The 19,378-nt window shown below is 43.4% G+C and overlaps 1 protein-coding gene across 1 annotated transcript in view; it reads right to left on the reverse strand.

The window, feature by feature from the left end:
* The window catches only part of DUSP29 (dual specificity phosphatase 29), an 86,296-nt gene extending 68,322 nt beyond the window's left edge, over positions 1 to 17,974 (reverse strand). The window contains exon 1 of the mRNA XM_082268106.1: positions 17,895 to 17,974. The gene's annotated coding sequence lies outside the window, so the exon portion shown is untranslated. The remainder of the gene's footprint in view (positions 1 to 17,894) is intronic.
* Between the last annotated feature and the right edge of the window lie 1,404 nt (positions 17,975 to 19,378).

Below are 19,378 nucleotides of genomic sequence, written 5' to 3' on the forward strand. Positions count from 1 at the left end.
TGAGGGTCTAGGGCGCGAGCGCGCGCCCCCGGAGGCGCGCTCCCGCTCCCGCGTGGTCACGGACCCCCCCGCGCGTGTGACCGGCGGACCCGATGTCCGCCGGTCACTCGGCGATCGGCGGGGGAGAGGGAGAATGTCAGGCAGCTTGTGTAAACAAGCTGCCTGTCATTCTCCTCGCTGTAAAGACACTGATCAAACGGATCTAGTATGTAGATCCGTTGATCAGTGTCCTTACAGCTGAAGCCACAGCCAATCACAGTAGAAAGCACGCCCCTAGGGATACACACAGCCCCTCCCTCCCAAATAAAGTTAACCCCTTCACAACCAGTGTATTTTTACAGTAACAGTGCATATGTATAGCACTGATTACTGTAGAAATGTCACTGGTAACCCCAAAAGTGTCACAAATGTCAGTCAAGGGTCCGATCTGTCCGCCCCAATGTCGCAGTACCGCAAAAAAAAAATCGCAGATCGCCGCCATTACGCGTTAAAAAAAAAAAACAAAAATGACAAAAATCTTTCCCTTTGTTAGTAAACGCGATAACTTTTGCGCAAACCAATCAAAATACACTTTTTGCGATTTTTTTTACCAAACATATGTAGCATAAAACAAATTGGCCGAAAATTTTAAAAAATTTTGATTTTTACTTTTTTTTTGGGGGGAATTTCATATAAAAAAATGTGAAAAATATTGTTATTTTTGCAAAATTGACGCTCTTTTTTTGTTTATAGCGCGTGATCAAAAAATTGCACAGGTGATCAAATACCACCAAAAGAAAGCTCATTTGTGGAAAAAAAAGGACGTCAAATTCGTTTAGGTACAGCATCGCACGACCGCGCAATTGTCCGTTAAAGTCACGCAGTGCCGAATCGCAAAATACCCCCTGGTCAGGAAGGGGGTAAAATCTTCCGGGGCTTAAGTGGTTAATACAAAAGCACTTTGACCCCATGTTGATGAGGCTAAAAGGCCTATTGCCCCCAACCCTGGCCCAGAGGTTTTGGGGGTCTGTGGGCCAAGAGCAGATCAGGATGACCACCTTTAATAATAAGCCCGTCCCATGGGAATGAGTAAGGGTTGCAAAATAAAAAATGCTAAGTGTAAATGCAGATCTACATCAATCAGAATGCTCACCGACTATTGACATGTTTCACTCCTAACAGCTGGTATATACAATTGACCATATATAGACATGGTCAATGGTGTCACCTGGGAAACCCCGTCCCCACTTTTTTTCTTTTATAACAGCTGTCATCCACCAGACCTGCTATTCGGCATTAGTGAAGTAATGGGACCAGACATGTGTCGGCAATCTTTTCTTTTAGTGGGCATTGTAATTTATGTGGATCTATATCACTGACATGATTGATGGTACTATATATCTCTTACTCATTTACATAGGGGGAGCCAGTATCTGGGGGCTCACTTATTAATAAATAGATTTGTGATAAGCCCCTTGCTTGCAGATCCCCACAACTACTGGGCCAGCGTCGCAGGGAAGTAGCCCTTGTTCTCATCAATAATGGGACAAGGTTCTCTCTTTCCCATGGGGGTACCCTCATGTTCAGGGCATGTGGCCTTGTATAATTAGGAGGGGGAACACGCTCATCTCCCTCCCTTTTCCTGATCAGTCAAGCTACATGTTGGATACATGACTGGTATGGGGTTTTTTCTCAATTTTTGTGTGGGGTTCGCTCTTAAAATTCATACCAGAAGGGTCTGGTACAAAGGCCTTTACAATTTATATCAGACCTGAAGGCCCTGGTATGAATTTGAGGTGTAACCCTATGTCAATTTTTTTGTGTGGTACCGCCCCCCTCCTTTAACATCTAATGTAAGATAAGGGTCTGCTAGCAGCTTTGTTTACAAAAAGAAGCAGCTGGGAGCTTTTATTTAGCCAGCAATTTAAATATACTTTTTTGTTTGTAAAGTCCCTTTCACACGGGCGTTCCGTTTGTCCGTATATCACCCCATCCATTTGCAGGTGATATACGGACATAATGCATGTCAATGGGATTGCGGATGTCAGCGGATGACCATCTGCTGACATCCGATTTGCGTCCTTTCAGTTCTGTTCCGTTTTTTGGAACGGAACAGAGCCCTATTTTACTTCCGTTTAACCACTTAAGCCCCGGAAGATTTTACCCCCTTTTTGACCAGGGCCTATTGTGCGATTCAGCACTGCGTGACTTTAACGAACAATTGCGCGGTCGTGCGACGCTGTACCTAAACAAATTTGGCGTCCTTTTTTTCCCACAAACAGAGCTTTCTTTTGGTGGTATTTGATCACCTGTGCGATTTTTTTGATCATGCGCTATAAACAAAAAAAGAGCGTCAATTTTGCAAAAATAACAATATTTTTCACATTTTTTTATATGAAATTCCCAAAAAAAATGAAAAATCTAAATTTTTTAACATTTTACGCCAATTTTTTTTTTACCATATGTTTGGTAAAAAAAAAAAAAATTGCAAAAAGCGTATTTTGATTGGTTTGCGCAAAAGTTATTGCGTTTACTAAAAAAGGGAAAGATTTTTGTCATTTTTGGTGTTTTTTTTTTTTTAATGCGTAATGGCGGAGATCTGCGATTTTTTTGGCGGGACTGCGACTTTGCGGCAGACAGATTGGACCCTTGATTGACATTTTTGACACTTTTGGGGTTACCAGTGACATTACTACAGTAATCAGTGCTATACATATGCACTGTTACTGTAAAAATTACACTGGCAGTGAAGGAGATAACTGTATTGGAGAGGGAGTGGTTAAGTGTGTCCTAGGGGCGTGTTTCTAAGTGTGATTGGCTGTGGTTTGATGTGTAAGAACAGTGATCAACAGTCCTACATAGTAGAACCGTATGATCACCATTCATACACAGGGAGAACTGACAGGCGGCTTTGTTTACACTAGCTGCCTGCCTTTCTCCCGCTGTCACGGACGATCGCAAGTGCCCGGCGGACATCGGGTCCGCCGGGAACACGCGCGGGGGGGGGGGGTCCGTGACCGAGCGGGAGTGCGCATCCAGCGGCGCGCGCTCGCTCCCAAAACCCTTACAGGCTAGCGACGTAGCCCTACGTCGCACTGCATGTGAGGAGCTGACTGCCGACGTAAATAGTCGTGCGGCAGTCGGCAAGTGGTTAAAAAACGGAAAGGACGCAAAATCGGATGTCAGTGGTGTCATCCGCTGACATCTGCAATCACATAGACATGCATTATGTCCATATATCATCCGCAAATGGATGGGATGATATGCGGACATACGGACCGGATGACACAAGTGTCATCCGTGTCCGTGAAAAAAAAAAAAAAAGTGCCAGAGTGGATCGCAATATGGTCCGCTCCGTGTGAAAGGGGTCTAAAGGTCAGTTTTGCTGCAGTTGTAGCATGCATGACACAGATGTGCCACTTCACAGGCAGGGCCAGAACAACCCTCAGGCATGTTATTTAAAGGGATTTTTGTATTCCTAATGTTGCACTTTAAGCATTCTAAAACTGCTGCTCCCAGCCAAATTGAATGTAAAAAAAAAAATCGCTAGTGTAGCACCCTCTAGTGTGTTATTAGTGTTAGAGTAGATAAATTTAAGTTCATGACTCATGGTAAGTTATGCGAGTCTGTAATTAGGTCGGGTTACTGCAGGCCAGGCTGGATGGCTCTACAGATGCAGGTCTCTGGTACCTGCCCCTGGATCTAAAAGCTTGTAGAAGCTTCTGAAAGTTAGTAGGCGAAGGCCAAGAGGTCCTGATCTGCATACTTAGGGGAGTCTGACCAATCTCGGGGCAAAATGTCCCAGCAGGGTGGATGGATCAGCCCTTAAATATGGCAGCGTCTAGCCAGCAGGGGAGTCGGTTGGAAGATGGAGTGTTGAGGAGGCTGTTGGTAGCCTAGGAGATGTCCCCTAGGTCTGGAGGGGCTTTGCCTCCAGGCTGACTTGCAAGGATCTTTTCAGCGTCCGGTTTGAGAAGGAATCTTGCTCAAGAGCAGCAGAGACCAAGGTGGATAGAAGGAGTACATCAATACACCCAGGGATTCACAAGGGGAGAGACTGCCACATGTAGCAATCTTTCAGAATTACAGCTCTGGGCTTAACCCCCTTTATCCCTTGTCCTGGGAGATCTTTGGAGCAGCCAGGTGGGCTGGTAGACAACAGTTAGGAGGGCTGGTAGTACCTGTAGGCAGTGGAGCTGGGAGCAGTTCTACAGAGGAGAGGAGATACTCCTGAATGCAGTTTTGCAACAATTTGTGCTATTTGTATACAATGTGTGCTATTTTCCAAGGGGTATTAGGAGCTCCTATTCCGCAAGGGACTTTTGCCATTGATCTTTAAAGACAGATTGTGTCCAGGAAGGAGGACAATCCAGAATGCTTTCTCTGTATGTAGCATCCTCTAGTGTGTGCTACTGGTGTGAGAGTAGGGAAAAGCATATTCTGGCCAGGAATAACCTGAGTCATTAAATTGAATCAGAGTTACTAGAGGCCAGGACTGGATGACTTATCCTGGCAGCTCTCTGGTGACTCCCCCTGGTGTCTGGAAGATTAGAGAACCTTCTAAAACTAGAGGCTGGGGGTTAGGATGAGTTGCCATGAATATTTTTGGGGTCCCAGCCAATCACCAGTGGTGGGCTGGCAGGGGACTGGGACAGCCTCATAAATAGACATGGGCCATGCCAGCAGGGAAGTAGGGTGAAAGATAGAGTGCTGAGGCCAGGCTGTCGGTGGCTCTTGAGCAAACCCCTGCCGGGTACAGGTAGTACCTCGGGCTGGGTGCTCAGAAAAGCATCTAACCTTGCCCTGGGAGGTCTCTATATGTGTATGCCAGTGGGGCAGGACTGGGGCAGAAAGTCAGTCAGGTAGACTGGGAGAAGTGGCAGCCTGGTGGGTTACCACTTTTCTGCAAGCAAGTGGAGCCGGCATCAGTGGCAACAGGGAAGCAAAAGGAGAAATGTCATGTTGTTTTCTGCCTTGTCAGTGAACTGAGAATTCCTGCCTGTAATGGGCCTTTGCTGAACTGACACAAAAGACTGTTAGTTCCCAAAGAATGAGCAGCAGGAGCTGTACTGGAAAACCAAGTTTGTGCAGGAGTAAGAAAATAGTGGACTTTTTGTAAATGGGGAGAAAGTGTCCCTTTGTGAATAGTTTTTGGGCATTGTCCAAGTTGGGCATCCTATAATTCCGTACCCCATCAAAGTTATCAACCCCTAATGAAACATCAAAAACAAGCAAGGACTGTTTTCTGCGTTGGAGTGTGCGAAGGAAATGCTGTGTGACTGGCTGTGCAGCAGTGGGGACCTGGGACACAAGCGACCCCTACAGGAGAAGTGCGACATGTACATTGGAAGGAAGTTGACCCCATCTCTTGTTTCAGTCAAGTTGGACATTCTATAACCCCTCTACCCCATTCAAGTTGTTATTCCTAATAAAAACAACAAATACAAGCCCAGGAACTGATTTCTTGTGTTCCAGATGCATATTGCTTGGCTGTGTGGGAATAGGGGAGCCAGTTACCAGCAGCCCTTGTGGGGGTAGTGCTACACTTTGGTACATAACCCCTAAGGCAGTGCCCAGCCCCCATGCCTTTTGTTTGATAATCCCTTGCTTGTTAGCGTAGAAAATGGCCATTATTTTTTAACATTCAGCTCCCGTTGATTTCAATAGGGTTCGGATTTGGCACCCAAAATTTAATAACGTTCCCTAAACCTGCCTCGAACCAAACCCAGGAATGTTTGCCTTATCACTAATCCTGACTCTGCCTTCACTTCCTATTAAATATCTTTCCTGAAAGAAGTATGAAGGACAGAAATCTGAAATTTCCAGACTTCATTGGCTGCATGTTTGTTCCAGGTTGTTAAACTGGATGTATAAATACAAGCCAGCAATGACCGCGCATTTTTTAATCTAGCAGGCTACATTTTATAGAATAAATATGGCTTCAACAGTGGCATCTGTCTCGAGTTCCCCAAACCTTACAGCCATTTAAAGAAAATTAATTTAAAAATGTGCAATTTTTTAGCCTTTATTTCAGCAATTTAGTTCTACATCCTTCCCATATTCCCTACTAGGCCTCATGCACCCTGGGCTTAAAAAAACTTTTACACGCATACGCTCAGGGAACGGTATTTAAGATACAGGTACCCACATCCCAGAATTCATATTGAAACACGTTTGCAAAATTGGGTAAAGGGATTTTTCTTTTTTTTTCTTCCATGTACACATAAGCATTTAAAGGCGTATTAGAAGAGGAGTGTTTACAGGCTAAAAAAAAGAAAACCCACCAAATATGCGTTCAGTTCAGGAGAGAAGCTAATGAGTTAAAAAAAGAAAAAAAAAGCTAAATGTGCCTTAACACTATGACACGGTTAGAGGTCAGGCTCAGAGACCAGTAGCTATAACAGTAGAGACGTCTCACCTAAAGCTCCTGATAACGGAATGGGTTTAGTTTATAGTTATATTACCAGGCCACTGTCCTATGAAGGAGGTGAGCAAGCCAGGATCCAGTGGCAGATATGGCAGGTAAGGATCAAGCGGAAGCGTAGTCAGTAAACAAGCCAAAGGCTAGTAACAAGTGGTAGCAGGTTGGGATCAAACAGAAACATAGTCAAGGAACAAGCCCATGGTCGGTAACGGGAGGTAGTGAAAATATGGATGGCAGCAGAAGTGACCAAAGCGAGATCTTGGCTGGAGGTCAAGATCTGGCAAATAGGAAGGGCAAAGGCATGGCTAAAATAGAAAGTTCATGGGAGGAGCTTCAAGGTTAAAGAGTAAAAAAGATCAAGGAAAGATCATTCAAAGAATTGTCCAGTTAGCTGTTCAGCATCCAAGGTGGCTCAGCAAGAAGAGACATCACCAGACACAGCAGAGGTCACAGATTCAGACCTGGATTTTGACATACTAGGTGCATTTTTAGCAGTAATGCATTCCAATTGCTAGAAAAAGTTAATAGAATCCATTGACAAAAACTCTTGACACACCAAAATGTGTCTAACCGTGTGAGCAGTGTTTGGCTTTAAGCAGTTTTTCTCTTGCCAGAGTTCTGGGGTTTAGAGGGGCTAAACAGACATCCTGTGAACAAAATACAAATGCCTACGTACGCTTGTCTTTATGTATGATCCCATTAAATTAGGGGGGGGGGCTCATGAAATGTAAACATTCGCCGGCAATTAATCCACTACTGCTGACCTAGTGTTTAAGTAGGCTAAGACAAAGTGGGGTTGATTTACTAGAGTGCGCAAAATCGGGTGCAGCTGTGCATGCTAGCCAATCTAACGTCAGCTTGTTCAATTAAGCTTTGGCAATAAAACCTGAAAGCTGATTGGTTACCATGCAAAGTTGCACCAGATTTTGCATGCTCCAGTTTTAGTAAATCAACCCCACAGAGTAAAATGAAAAGGGTGAGGTCTGCATCAGGCTAACAGCTGACTGTGAATAGTGGCCAGCCTCACACAACCCCTGGCCCATTTTCTTCTTTCAACAAGTTCTCAGTCCTGTTTGATGTATTACAGAAACAGATTCCATGTAAAACACATTGCCAGCATTGTGTAGGCTGGGATGAGTGAATCAACATTTGTATGCTATAATGGTATTCCAATGAAAGACCATTTGTATAAATTGAAATTTCACATGCCCTATAAAAGTGTTGTTTTTTTATGCATGTACTGCAAATGTTATACCTTGGTTTTTTAATATATGCTTAAAGCGGAGTTACACCCAAAAGTGGAACTTCCGCTTTAGTACTCCTGACCCCCGATATGCCACATTTGGCATGTCATTTTTTTTTTAAGGGGGGGGGGGGGAGCGGGTACCTAGTTTTGACAGGTAACTGCTCACACTCCCACTCGGGCTGCCTAGACGTCTGGAGCGCAAATGCTCCCCTCCATCCTCTCTCTCCCTCCCTGCAATCTTCTGGGACACATCACAGGGCCCAAAAGTTTGCCAGGCCATTCAGCAAGCGCAGTGCGCACCCGGCTGCGAAGCCGCAAGCTATCACATCCGGGTGCCCACACTAGTGATGCCGGAGCCGGGGAGAGCCAAGGGAGAGAAGCGAGGCTTCAGGGGGCCGCATTGCTGGATGGTGGGACAGGTGAGTGTGTGTTTATTAAAAGTCAGCAACTACAAACTTTGTAGCTGCTGACTTTTAATAAACACAGAAACAGCTGGATTTTATAGATTCGGTAGACGTAACCGCGTATAGGGGGTGGAGCCTGCGTGTTGACATCACATCACGGCCATTGCATTTGACCATACATGCCGGAACAGCCTGCAATGCTCAAGTGCTTTACTTGGGAGTTTTTTTTATGATAATTTTATATCAAATATTCAGTCTAAATTGAGAGCACTAGATGTTGTTTTTTTTTTTTTTTATATATACCCCCTGATATATTGCCAATCAGGACCAAGTGTATAAAAGCTGGCCAGAGGAATCACAGCTTCAGACATCACCTGACTACATTTATCCCCCGAGGGGAACTGCTAATTCTGACCCACTGGTAAAACAGGGGTCAGAATGTAAGGTGAGCGGCTTGATCACACAGGTGGTGGAGGAGAAGTACTGAGCACTTTCATTGTTGTTTGCACAGATGATGGATGAATATATACACACATGAATATATACACACATATATATATATATATTATATAGTCACTTTATCCCAACACAATTCTTTTGATGGTATTTATTAACCAGAGTTTATTTTTTTGCTAAACAAAACAAAAAAAGAACAAACATTTAAAAAAAAAAAATTAATACATTTCCATTGTTTGTTATTTTGTATAGATTTGTAATCTTGCAAAACAGGTAACTTTTCTCCTTTACTGATGGGCGCTGATGAGGCGGCATTGATGGGCACTGATAGGTGGCACTGATGAGACTGCAGTGATAGGCGGAACTGGTGGACACTGATAGGGGACACTGTTGGGCTCTGATAGGTGGCACCAAAGGGCACTAATAAGTGGCACTGGTGGGCACCAATAGATGGCACTGATAGGGTACTGAAAGTCACTGGTAGGCAGCGCTAATAGGTAATACTGATGGGCACTTATTGGCAGCACTAGTAGACACTGATTGGCAGCACTAGTGGACATTGTTAGGTAGCACTGATAAGCACTGGTGAGGAGGCACTGTGGAGGCTGCACTGATAGGCAGCACTGATGGGCTCTGATAGGCGGCACTAAAGGGCACTTATAGGCACTGGTAGGTGGCACTGATAGGTGACACTGATGAGGGACTGATGGGCACTAATCAGAAGCACTGGTGGGCACTGTTGGGACTGCACTGATAATCAGGACACTGATAATCAGTGCCGATGTCCCTTAAACACAAAAGTGGGCTCTTTTTTTTTTCTCCTCACGCTGACAGCAGAAAAGCGGATAATCAGCTTGTGTTTACATCCATGATCAGCTGTCATTGGACACGGGGCGTGCGCGATCACGGGAGGCGGACCATGTACCCCCTCTGTGCAAGTAAGCCTGCGCTATAGGGAGGACCCAGTTGACATCACCGATAAGTACGAGGAATATCGGCAAGTTTGATCTATTACATGCTGGATTGGTTTGCTCATTTGGATGCAATGATACAAGTGATAGTTTTGTGAGTGCACTATATATTTTTTTGTTTTTTTATCTTACTACACTATGGCAGTCTATTTGTGGTTTTGAGCCCTATTTATAGAATCTTTTTACAAGCTGACATGACTTTTGGAATAAAGGGAGAGGGTGGGGTGACAGCGTATCGTTAGAGGGCTTCATTTTCAGGTAGGTTTCATATAATATGCTAGTATGTGATGCATACTAGCACATTATGACATTACCTTTTAGGTCAGAAAAAAATCACTGCTTGTGGATTGCTAATTGACAGAACATTAGAAGAGTTTCATTTTATTTTTTTGGCCATTTATCACCAGACATTTTTGTTATTCTGCACTATGTATTTAAATGTTTATTTAAGAGGATTTATTGTAACTTTCTAGCTTACATATTCCTTTATTGATACACAGTATTTTTATTACACATAGGTGTTTGCTAACATAGCAGCACATCACATTTACTTATGTTTTCATTTCCTTTTCTATGAGAGGAACACATTTTTGTGATTGCAGCAGCTGTTAGATTATTTGGCATCTATCATAGTTTGTTTGGCAGCGCACTGGTCTTTCCTTTTACACAAGCCTGCCCTGTAGCTGTCTTTCAGGCAGAAAGCGGTTAACCACTTCAGCTCCGGAAGGTTTTACCCCCTTAATGACCAGGCCATTTTTTGTGATATTGTAATACACTGCGTTATTTTGATTGACAATATGCGGTTGCGCAAAGCTATATCCAAATACAATTTTTCTTTGGTGGCATTTGACCACCTCTGCGGTTTTTATTTTTTGCACTATAAACAAAAAAAGGCTGTAAATTTTGAAGAAAAAAAAAAAAAACAATATTTTGCTATAAAACATACCCAATAAAAAAAAATGTAAAAAATCTAGTTTCTTCCTCAATTTAGCCAATATGTATTCTGCTACATATTTTTGTTTAAAAAAATACCCAATAGGTGTATATAGATTGGTTTGGGCAAAAGTTATAGCGTCTACAAACTATGGGGTAATTTTATGGAATTTTTATTTATTTTTTATACTAGTAATAGTGGAGATCCGTGACTTATAGCGGAACTGCAATGTTGCAGCAGGCAAATTGGACACTGAGTGACACTTTTGATACTTTTTTGGGGACCAGTGACACTAATACAGTGATCAGTGCTAAAGCTATGCACTGTCACTGTACTAATGACACTGGCAGGAAAGGGGTTAACGTCAGAGGCAATCAAAGGGTTAAATGTGCCCCCAGGGGGAGAAATACATGATCTTTGTCTTCCCTACTAAAGCCTCGTACACACGAGTAGAAATTCGGCCGGGAAATTTCATCCGACAACCGATCTGCCGATTTTCGGCTTGTTAGTATGGTGCTTCCGACAGTCGACTCCAACTTTTCGGCCGAAAAAATCCTGGTGTGCAGGCTATATAATTTTTGTCAACCATCAAAACACGTCCGATTTTCGCCTCATTATTACAGATTTCAATGGGGAAAAAATCTTATGAGCAAGACTAGGCATACTCAGAGATGAAAGAACACATAGAAAGCAATCCAACACATGACATCACTTCTGAAGTAGAATTCTGCGTGCGGGAAAATTCGTGTGCAGTCTAGAGCACATTCCAACCAACAAAACACCACTCTGGACAAAAATTGGACGAGCGGTCGGCGGAAATTCGTTGCGTGTGTACGAGGCTTTAGGAACGTGGAACGCAGGAAGAATCCCGGACATGACGAATAGAAAGAACATGCTGGTTTTATCTTGTCTAATGTAAGTGAAATATACACTTAATAGAGGATTACTCTTTTGTACATATTACGCTATGGGTATTCTATTTTCATACCCCTGAGGAATTATCACCCGGACTAGCCGTGGAGAGGGAAGCAGTCCACGGGATAATACCCATATCCAAAGGTTATTCATCCCTATTTAGGGGACCTACCTCTGGTGAGTGTTCACCTTTGGGGGGAGACACGACTGCACTGCTGCACATCGGGTGCTGTGTCCTGGGACTAGGGGGTTTTCTAATGCCTCGTACACACGCAACGATTATCGACCGACCGATCGGCCGGCTTTTGTCCAGTGTTGTTGTGTTGGTTGAAATGTGCTCTAGACTGCACACGAATTTTCTCGGCCAACAAAAACCAACTTCAGAAGTGATGTCATGTGATGGTTTACTTTCCGTGTGTTTTTTCCTTCTCTGAGCATGCCCAGTCTTGCTCATATGATTTTTGTCTGCCGAAATCTGTACCGACTGACGGAAAATCAGCCGTTATGTTGACGGCCAACAAAAATTTTATAGCATGCACACCAGATTTTGTTTGGCCGAAAAGTCGGAGTCTGTTGTCGAAAGCATCATACTAACAAGCCGAAAATCGGCCGATCGGACGTTGGCCGAAAATTCACGGCCAACTATCGATGCGTGTGTACGAGGCTTAAGTGTGCCATAACAGGACTGTTTGAACTTACCTTGCCTAAGGCACTCAGCTAGCACTCAACGGATTGATATTACTTGCACTATCCTTAGCATACGGATCCCCCGTGGACTATTATCTATTGGCCATCGGGGACTGGCCGTATGCATTTGCACTTATTATTGTTTGCACAAATATTTGCATGTATGCACTTTTGAATTTGGCACAGATTTGCACTTTTATGGTTTGAAGCACATGCACTTTTATGTACAGGCTTCATGTAAAGTTTATATTGTGTGTTTAGCAGCATTGATTCACTGTATTTATAGGATGTAAGTGATACCTATGCCGTCATAAACACCTTATCACATACCTTTTTTACACACACACACACACCTTAATATTTAGTGGCACAGTTCGCTCATTTCCAGGAGTAACATTTGAGTTGATACAACATTACTTCACGCACATTACCAGGCAGCGCCAATTTGCACTCACACTATAGCACCATTTTGGCCATTCATTATACAATTCTCTTATTCAATTTTCCTTTAGATTTACCAAAACCATATAATATGAGGTCAAACCTAAACAATTTCATTGTGTTTGTAGCAAGGTAGGCTCTTGCATTACATAGTTGAAGGTAAATCTAAAGAAAATGCAATAAGAAAATTGTATAGTGTATGGCCTTTCTTACTGAGAGCAGAAGTATAGGGAAATCAAAAACTTGATTTGTCCCCTGAACAATAGAGGGGAAATCCTACAGTGGGGACATGGTGATTCCTGTCCAAGGATGCATTGGCTTGGGCATTATGTCCTAGTGCAAAGGACAGCGGCAGGAATCTGCTGAGTCCTGCTGCTGTTCATGAGATCTGTGATCAGCTGGCTGTAGTCGCTGAGCCTGTACACTTTAATGACAGGTTGCTGGCAGCCATAGCTACTTGTGGCTGTTTTCGGGTGATTGCTGCTAGAGGCACACACACTCAACAGCATGGATGGAGGAATCTCTTCTGTCTGCTATTGCATTCAGCAGCTGTAACACCTATGGAATATACAGACTGACCGCACCTGATAGGACGCAGGTTCTGTTCACCTGACATTTTTACACCCATTTTTTATTCTAATGGCCCGTACATCTGAAAATCAGACGACAGATCGTCCGTTTTACTTTGCGTGCTAGTCGCTTTTTTGAAAATGAAGAGTTAATTTACGAAAATTCTCGTACGGAAGAATGAAAAATTGGAAGTGATGTAATGTGTTGTAATGTATTTGTATTGTATTTTCAAACTAAAATTGTACTGATTAAACGAAAATCGTTACGATCTGGTACATAAGAGAAAAAATTGTCATGCTTGTCCGATCAGATAATATGGGATGAACTTGTGATTGGCTGTTGAAAGCTGTGTACTAACACTCAGATTATTATACGATCGCTTCAAAAGTTGTATTTTTCATCCGATTTTTAGATTATGTGTATGGGCCATGAGTGTGTTGAGCAGGGTGGTGCTGACGGGGTCATCCATGGCTGGAACTTTAACTGATTTAGCAGGAATAAGATGTAATTTGAACCATTCGTGGACAGCTAAAGAGGGGTATCCCTGACATTGGAGATATTTCCCACCATCCTCTGTTGTGTGTACAGAAGTTGAAGGGAAATCCCTCCAAAGGGACACAGATAGCATGGATTTAAAACAGATTTAAAACCATTCTCCAAAAAAAAAAAAAAATTACCTTTACTGCAACCAGGGCCGCTGATAAGGCAGTACAGCTGGGCCTCCTGTACTGGGCCCAGGCCTCATCAGTTCAAATGGGGGGACCCGGGCCAGGAGGGACTTACTGCTGACACTTGTGACTTGTGCAGTGCTGCCAGCTAATACTTTTCTTTACTCCCTCCAGTTGTGCTGCAGGGGGGATTGGTTCTAGTCTCTGCACTCCCTGCTGTCTGTGACCCCTGTGTACCCCTTTCCCCGCAGTACTGCTGGTTTCCTTCCTCTCCCACCGGCAGCTGCTGAGGGCCCACAGAGGGGTTATTTCAGAATGGTGAATTGGGGGGCTCACCATCCTGATTGGACACACCATCCTGTATGAACACAGTGAGCGATTGGTACTGATCACTTACTGTAAGGGGGGGGCAGATATTGCCTCCTTGCCAATATTCACTTGAATGGGTCTTGTTCGATGGGGTATAATTTCTTCCATGGCTGCAAGCACAGCATCGCGCCTATTACATTTTAGCAAAAATATAATTTGATATTTTCAGAAGAATGGGGCCTGTCAGGCCCTATGGGGCCCCGTGATTTCTATCTGCAACACTCACTGAAAATACATTATGCTTATTCACACGTTGGACAGCCTTCCCCAAAGCAATCTCAGTGCAAGACAATGCAAAAAGCCTTGTTCTCTATACGGTCAGTTCACACCAATGCTTTGCGTACTGGTACGCTGAAAAAAAATACGGCATACAGAACTTTTTTCAGTGCAGTGGGTTTGGACGCAAACCGCCGCCTCAACACTACTATGTGAATAAAACCTTAATGAAATGTCACTTTGACTTTTAAATAAAGTTTAGTGAAATAAAAAGGTAAAACAGCGCTGAGAATGGCGTATCGGCACTGTTCAAGCCAGCTCACACCAGCAGCCATGGGATCGGTGTGACTGTCTGGAGTGAACAAGCCCTTCCTTACATGTAAAGTGTTCTAGAATTTGCATATTTTTAGTATAACACAGAAATCACCCAGGTTTCAGCCCCCCCACCCCCATTTGTGACCAGCTTCCTATAGTCAGTTCAAAAAGAGAAGCATCATAGGCGTGCGCACAGGGTGTGCCAGGTGTGCCTGGGCACACCCTAATCACCCCATGTGGTGCATATTCTCCCTATTTAGAGTCCTGGTTTTTAACCAAAGCCCCCTTTCTGGGTTTCCAAAAAAACTAAAAATAAAATTGTAAAAAATGAAAAATAATATAATAAAAATAAAAGCTACTGACATCAATCTCTGCCCTACCGACACTGTCAGTATATATATATACACATGCACGTACCCACATATGTGTTTAAGATTTGGGGTGCACACCCTAATGCAATAGGCAGTGCACACCTATGAGAAGCATACAACCCCAAAGTGTTCAGTAAAGTGTCTATGGGGGAGATTTACCAAAGCTCTTCACACTTAGAATCTGGAGCAGGTGTGCATGGTAACCAATCAGCTTCTAACTTCAGCTTATTCAATGAAGCTTTCACAATTAGCCCCCATTCACATTGGCGCAATTTGACATGCAATTTGACATGTTAAATTGCAGCCTGTTGCCGGCATCCCAATCGATGCGACGCCAACTTCGCAGCACCACACTGATTTCCAAAAGTAGCTCCTGCACTACTTTTGGCAACTTCAGGGGCGAATTTAAGCATGAACTCGCACAGATGTCTTTCCAATCGTCCCCAAACTCACACTGAAATGGGGTTTGAAATCGTGGGAGTTCAGCTGACAAACACGTGTTCAATGTGAACGAGGGCTAAAACCTGGAAGCTGATTGGTTTCTATGCAGAGCTCCAGAGCTCCACCAGTTTTTGCACTCTCCAGTTTTAGTAAATCTACCCCTACGTGTCAGGGGTCCATAATGTCTAGTGAGGCTCCTGAAATACAGTATACAGTAAAACCTTTGATTGCGAGTAAAACTTGGTCTGCAGGAGTTTTGCAAGGAAAGCTAATTTTTTAAAATGAATTTTACAGTAACTTGATAAATGAGCGAGATCTTGAAATAGGAGTATAAAGAGAAGAGAAATCCAATTTTAATCAATGAGAGCTGTCTAAATTAGCGCTACTGAAATCACTCAAACTTTAGAAAAGTTTCCTGTACTACTAAAGGCGACTTCTATCTGACTTGTGCCCTTAGACTTTAAGGAGGGTTTATGAAGAAAAAAAAAAAGCTTATGCTCTAAAAAGCTCAATAAAAACATGAACAAGAGCACAAAAAGCACAAGCTTCTTCAAGCTAAAGATAAGCTCAAATGCCTATAAAATCAGCTTTTGTTTTAGCTGCACTGTACATAAGCCCTAAGGCCTCATGCACACTGGACGTTTTTACAGCTGCTGTTAGCAGCGTCAGACGTTTTTTTTTGCAGCTGCAGAACGCCCATCCATGTTATTCTATGGCCTCATGCACACATAGAGCTTTTAGGAGCTCCAAGTGGCATAGGCGTTTTACAGCTCCAAAAAAAACCCAGGAACTGTGGGTTCAGGAGCTCCAGCGTCAAGCTGCAAAAAACGTCTGACGCTGCTAAAGGCTACATAACGTTGCTTAACGTGCGTTAAGCAACGTTATACGTTTTTTTTCTTCCATTTTTTTCCTGCCCCAAAGCACCCACACCCCCCCCCCCATGTTGAGGGCGTGTGGCCTGGTATGATCCAGGGGGGGTGGGGCCGCTCGCTCGTCCCCTCCCCTTTCCTGGCATGCCGGACTGCATGCTCGGATAAGGGTCTGGTATGGATTTTGGGGGGGACCCCACGCCGTTTTTTCGGCGTGGGGCTACCCTCAAATTCCATACCAGACCCGAAGGGCCTGGTTTGGAACCTGGGGGGGAACCCCACGCCGTTTTTTTCCCCATTTTGGCGTGGAGTTCCCCCTCAAGATTCTCACAGTGCAGGTCGCACCGCAAGTCGGATCACCCTGATCCGACCTGCGGTGTGACTTCCATTCAAATCAATAGGCTCCCATAGGGAACCATTGATTTTGAATGGAGGCAGAAAAAACGCTGCTAACAGCTACTGTGGCCAAACGTGCAATAACGCTAGTAGAAAAAGCTACTGAAAGCACGTTTTTACAGCTGCTGTTTCCCGGCGTTATGTAAACAGCTTTGGAGCTCGTTTTTATGACGCCCGGTGTGCATGGAGCCTAAGGCTTGATTCACACCTATGCATGTTGCTTTTGAGCGTTTCGGTAGTGTTTTCGGGCACGCATTTTTTATGTGTTCTTAATGCATTCTTGATTCTTTTTTTTTCTTTTTATTTGGCCAATTTGTTGTTGGGCAGATTAAATAACGCAAAACACATCAAAAACGCAGGACTTGCGTTTTAATGCATGCCCTATTACATGCAAAATGCTGCAATTTTGCGGGAAATAAAATCCCGATCCTTTCCAAAAACACAGGGGCACAAAAAAGCATTAATGTGAACATGTTCCATAGGATCCCATGTTGAAAAAATGAAATGCGTCTCTGCAAAAAGCATGTAAAAAAAAAAAAAAAAACACATTGATGTCAATACAGCCTCAGTCATATCCTCATCTTAACTGATGCAATTTGTATCTGACATTACAGAAAGATTACACAGGCATTCCCTAAAGTTGCCTCGAAGTCACACTGCTATAATATTTTTATATAGACCGAAGAACTTATGAATACATGGTTGTGGATGAATCATTGGAGTTTCCATTATTTCTTATGGAGAAATTTGCTTTGATATACGAGTGCTTTGGATTACAAGCACTTTTATGCTCGCAATCCAATGAAGTATACTATACTTCATTTCACAACCTCACCACAAATGTACCGCAACAGTCTTTTGTTGGTGACACAGATTATTTCCTTATGTTGAATCTAAAAAAATCTAAATGTGAATTATGTTTAACCTAAAAAAAAAAAAAAAAAATGGTTATCTTTAACCAAAAAGCACATTTCTATGGCTCTTGCTGCCCTTCTAATAAAGACAAATGGTTATCAGTACACAAACATTACACCAAGCATGCTCACAAATACCTACAACAAGCACTGTGTAGTCATCACATGACTCCATCTATTTCTTTCACCACAGCTGTGTTCAGGACAGATTTTTCTGCCCCTTAGCGTACGAATTCATTATTATCATTACCATCCCCAGGAATGCCATTGCTACCCTAAATAAACCTCGATGACCACGTATGACTAACAGTTCACATGCAGAGACCATAACACAGACTATGGACACTTGGGGCTTCCAGCCTCTCTAGGCCCAGCTCTTCCCACCTGTATTCCTCTATCACCCCTTCATGGAGAACATGATGTACCTGAGTGCTCGGCAGACCCTCGTCTGACTGAGCCACTCTGTGAAAACGCTCACTTGCTGTGAACAGAGCTATTTTTAGGGTGGGATTTGCTGACTCTGACCTTGTCGGTGGGATGGAGCAGGCTGCATACACAGGGGTCAAGGCTTTTAATGTGCTGGTGACACCAAACTGTAAGGAACCAGTGAAAACCCCAGCACTGTCGGACAGGCCAGCGGTCGAAGTGTTAAGGCGTCTGTTACTGGCTCATCAGTATTAAGGAGGATTACGTAACACGAGTTCTCTTCCACAGAATGTACAAGAGACTGGTTAAGCAGAACCAACTTATGGAAGTCAATGAAAAATAGCCATGTTGTTGGTCACCCCTAAAGCCTCGTACACACGCAACTAATTTCTGCCGACCGGTCGTCCGTCTTTTGTCCAGAGTGCGTGTCTGTTGGTTGGAATGTGCTTAGACTGCACACAAATTTTCCCGCACGACAGAATTCTACTTCAGAAGTGATGTCATGTGTTGGATTGCTTTGTATGTGTTCTTTCATCTCTGAGCATGCCCAGTCTTGCTCATAAGATTTTTCCCCATCGAAATCTGTACTAATGAGACGAAAATCGGCCGTGTTTTGACGGTCGACAAAAATTGTAAAGCCTGCACACCAGGATTTTTTCGGCTGAAAAGTCGGAGTCGGTTGTCGGAAGCACCATACTAACAAGCGGAAAATCGGCAGATCGGTCGTCGGACGAAATTTCCCGGCCGAATATCTTCTTGTGTGTACGGGGCTTTAGTAGGACTTCATCCAGCTCACTAGCCCAGACATGTCAAACCGATGTTTTAGTAGTCACAGGCAGCTCCCTCACTCCTTTTCTTCTTTCTTTATAAAACACCATACAAAGAAAACCAGTAATCAGTATGCAATCAATAAATGAGAATATAAAAACAACATAAATGGTATAGATGTTTGGCACACAATCTACGGTACACAATACAATTTAGAATCTATGAATATGCGTAAAATCAGTCTTGGACTATAGAGGGATAATATACAGCAATTTCAAAGTTTATCATCATCCAGCACCAAACTTTAGGAGAAGTATTGACACCAAACTTAGGTACATCCTATTTAACTGGGTTCCGAAAAAACAGAAAAAATGAGAACCAGAAAAAAACCAAAAGGGTTTGAAGGGAAAGTACCTTATATAACCACTAAGAATAATAGCATAAGGTTGGTATCAGTTTCCCAGGAAACTACCGTAAGATGACCAGTATGCCCATTTGGGATCGAAAATATGCATAGTGTTTAAGATGGTACGGTGGATACGCTCTATCAGTTTAATGGCCTCCATTCTGTAAAGCACTTGGGACCAGGGCACCGTAG

The sequence above is a fragment of the Pelophylax lessonae genome, assembly GCF_965119305.1.
Source record: "Pelophylax lessonae genome assembly, chromosome: 9".
Classification (NCBI taxonomy): domain Eukaryota; kingdom Metazoa; phylum Chordata; class Amphibia; order Anura; family Ranidae; genus Pelophylax; species Pelophylax lessonae.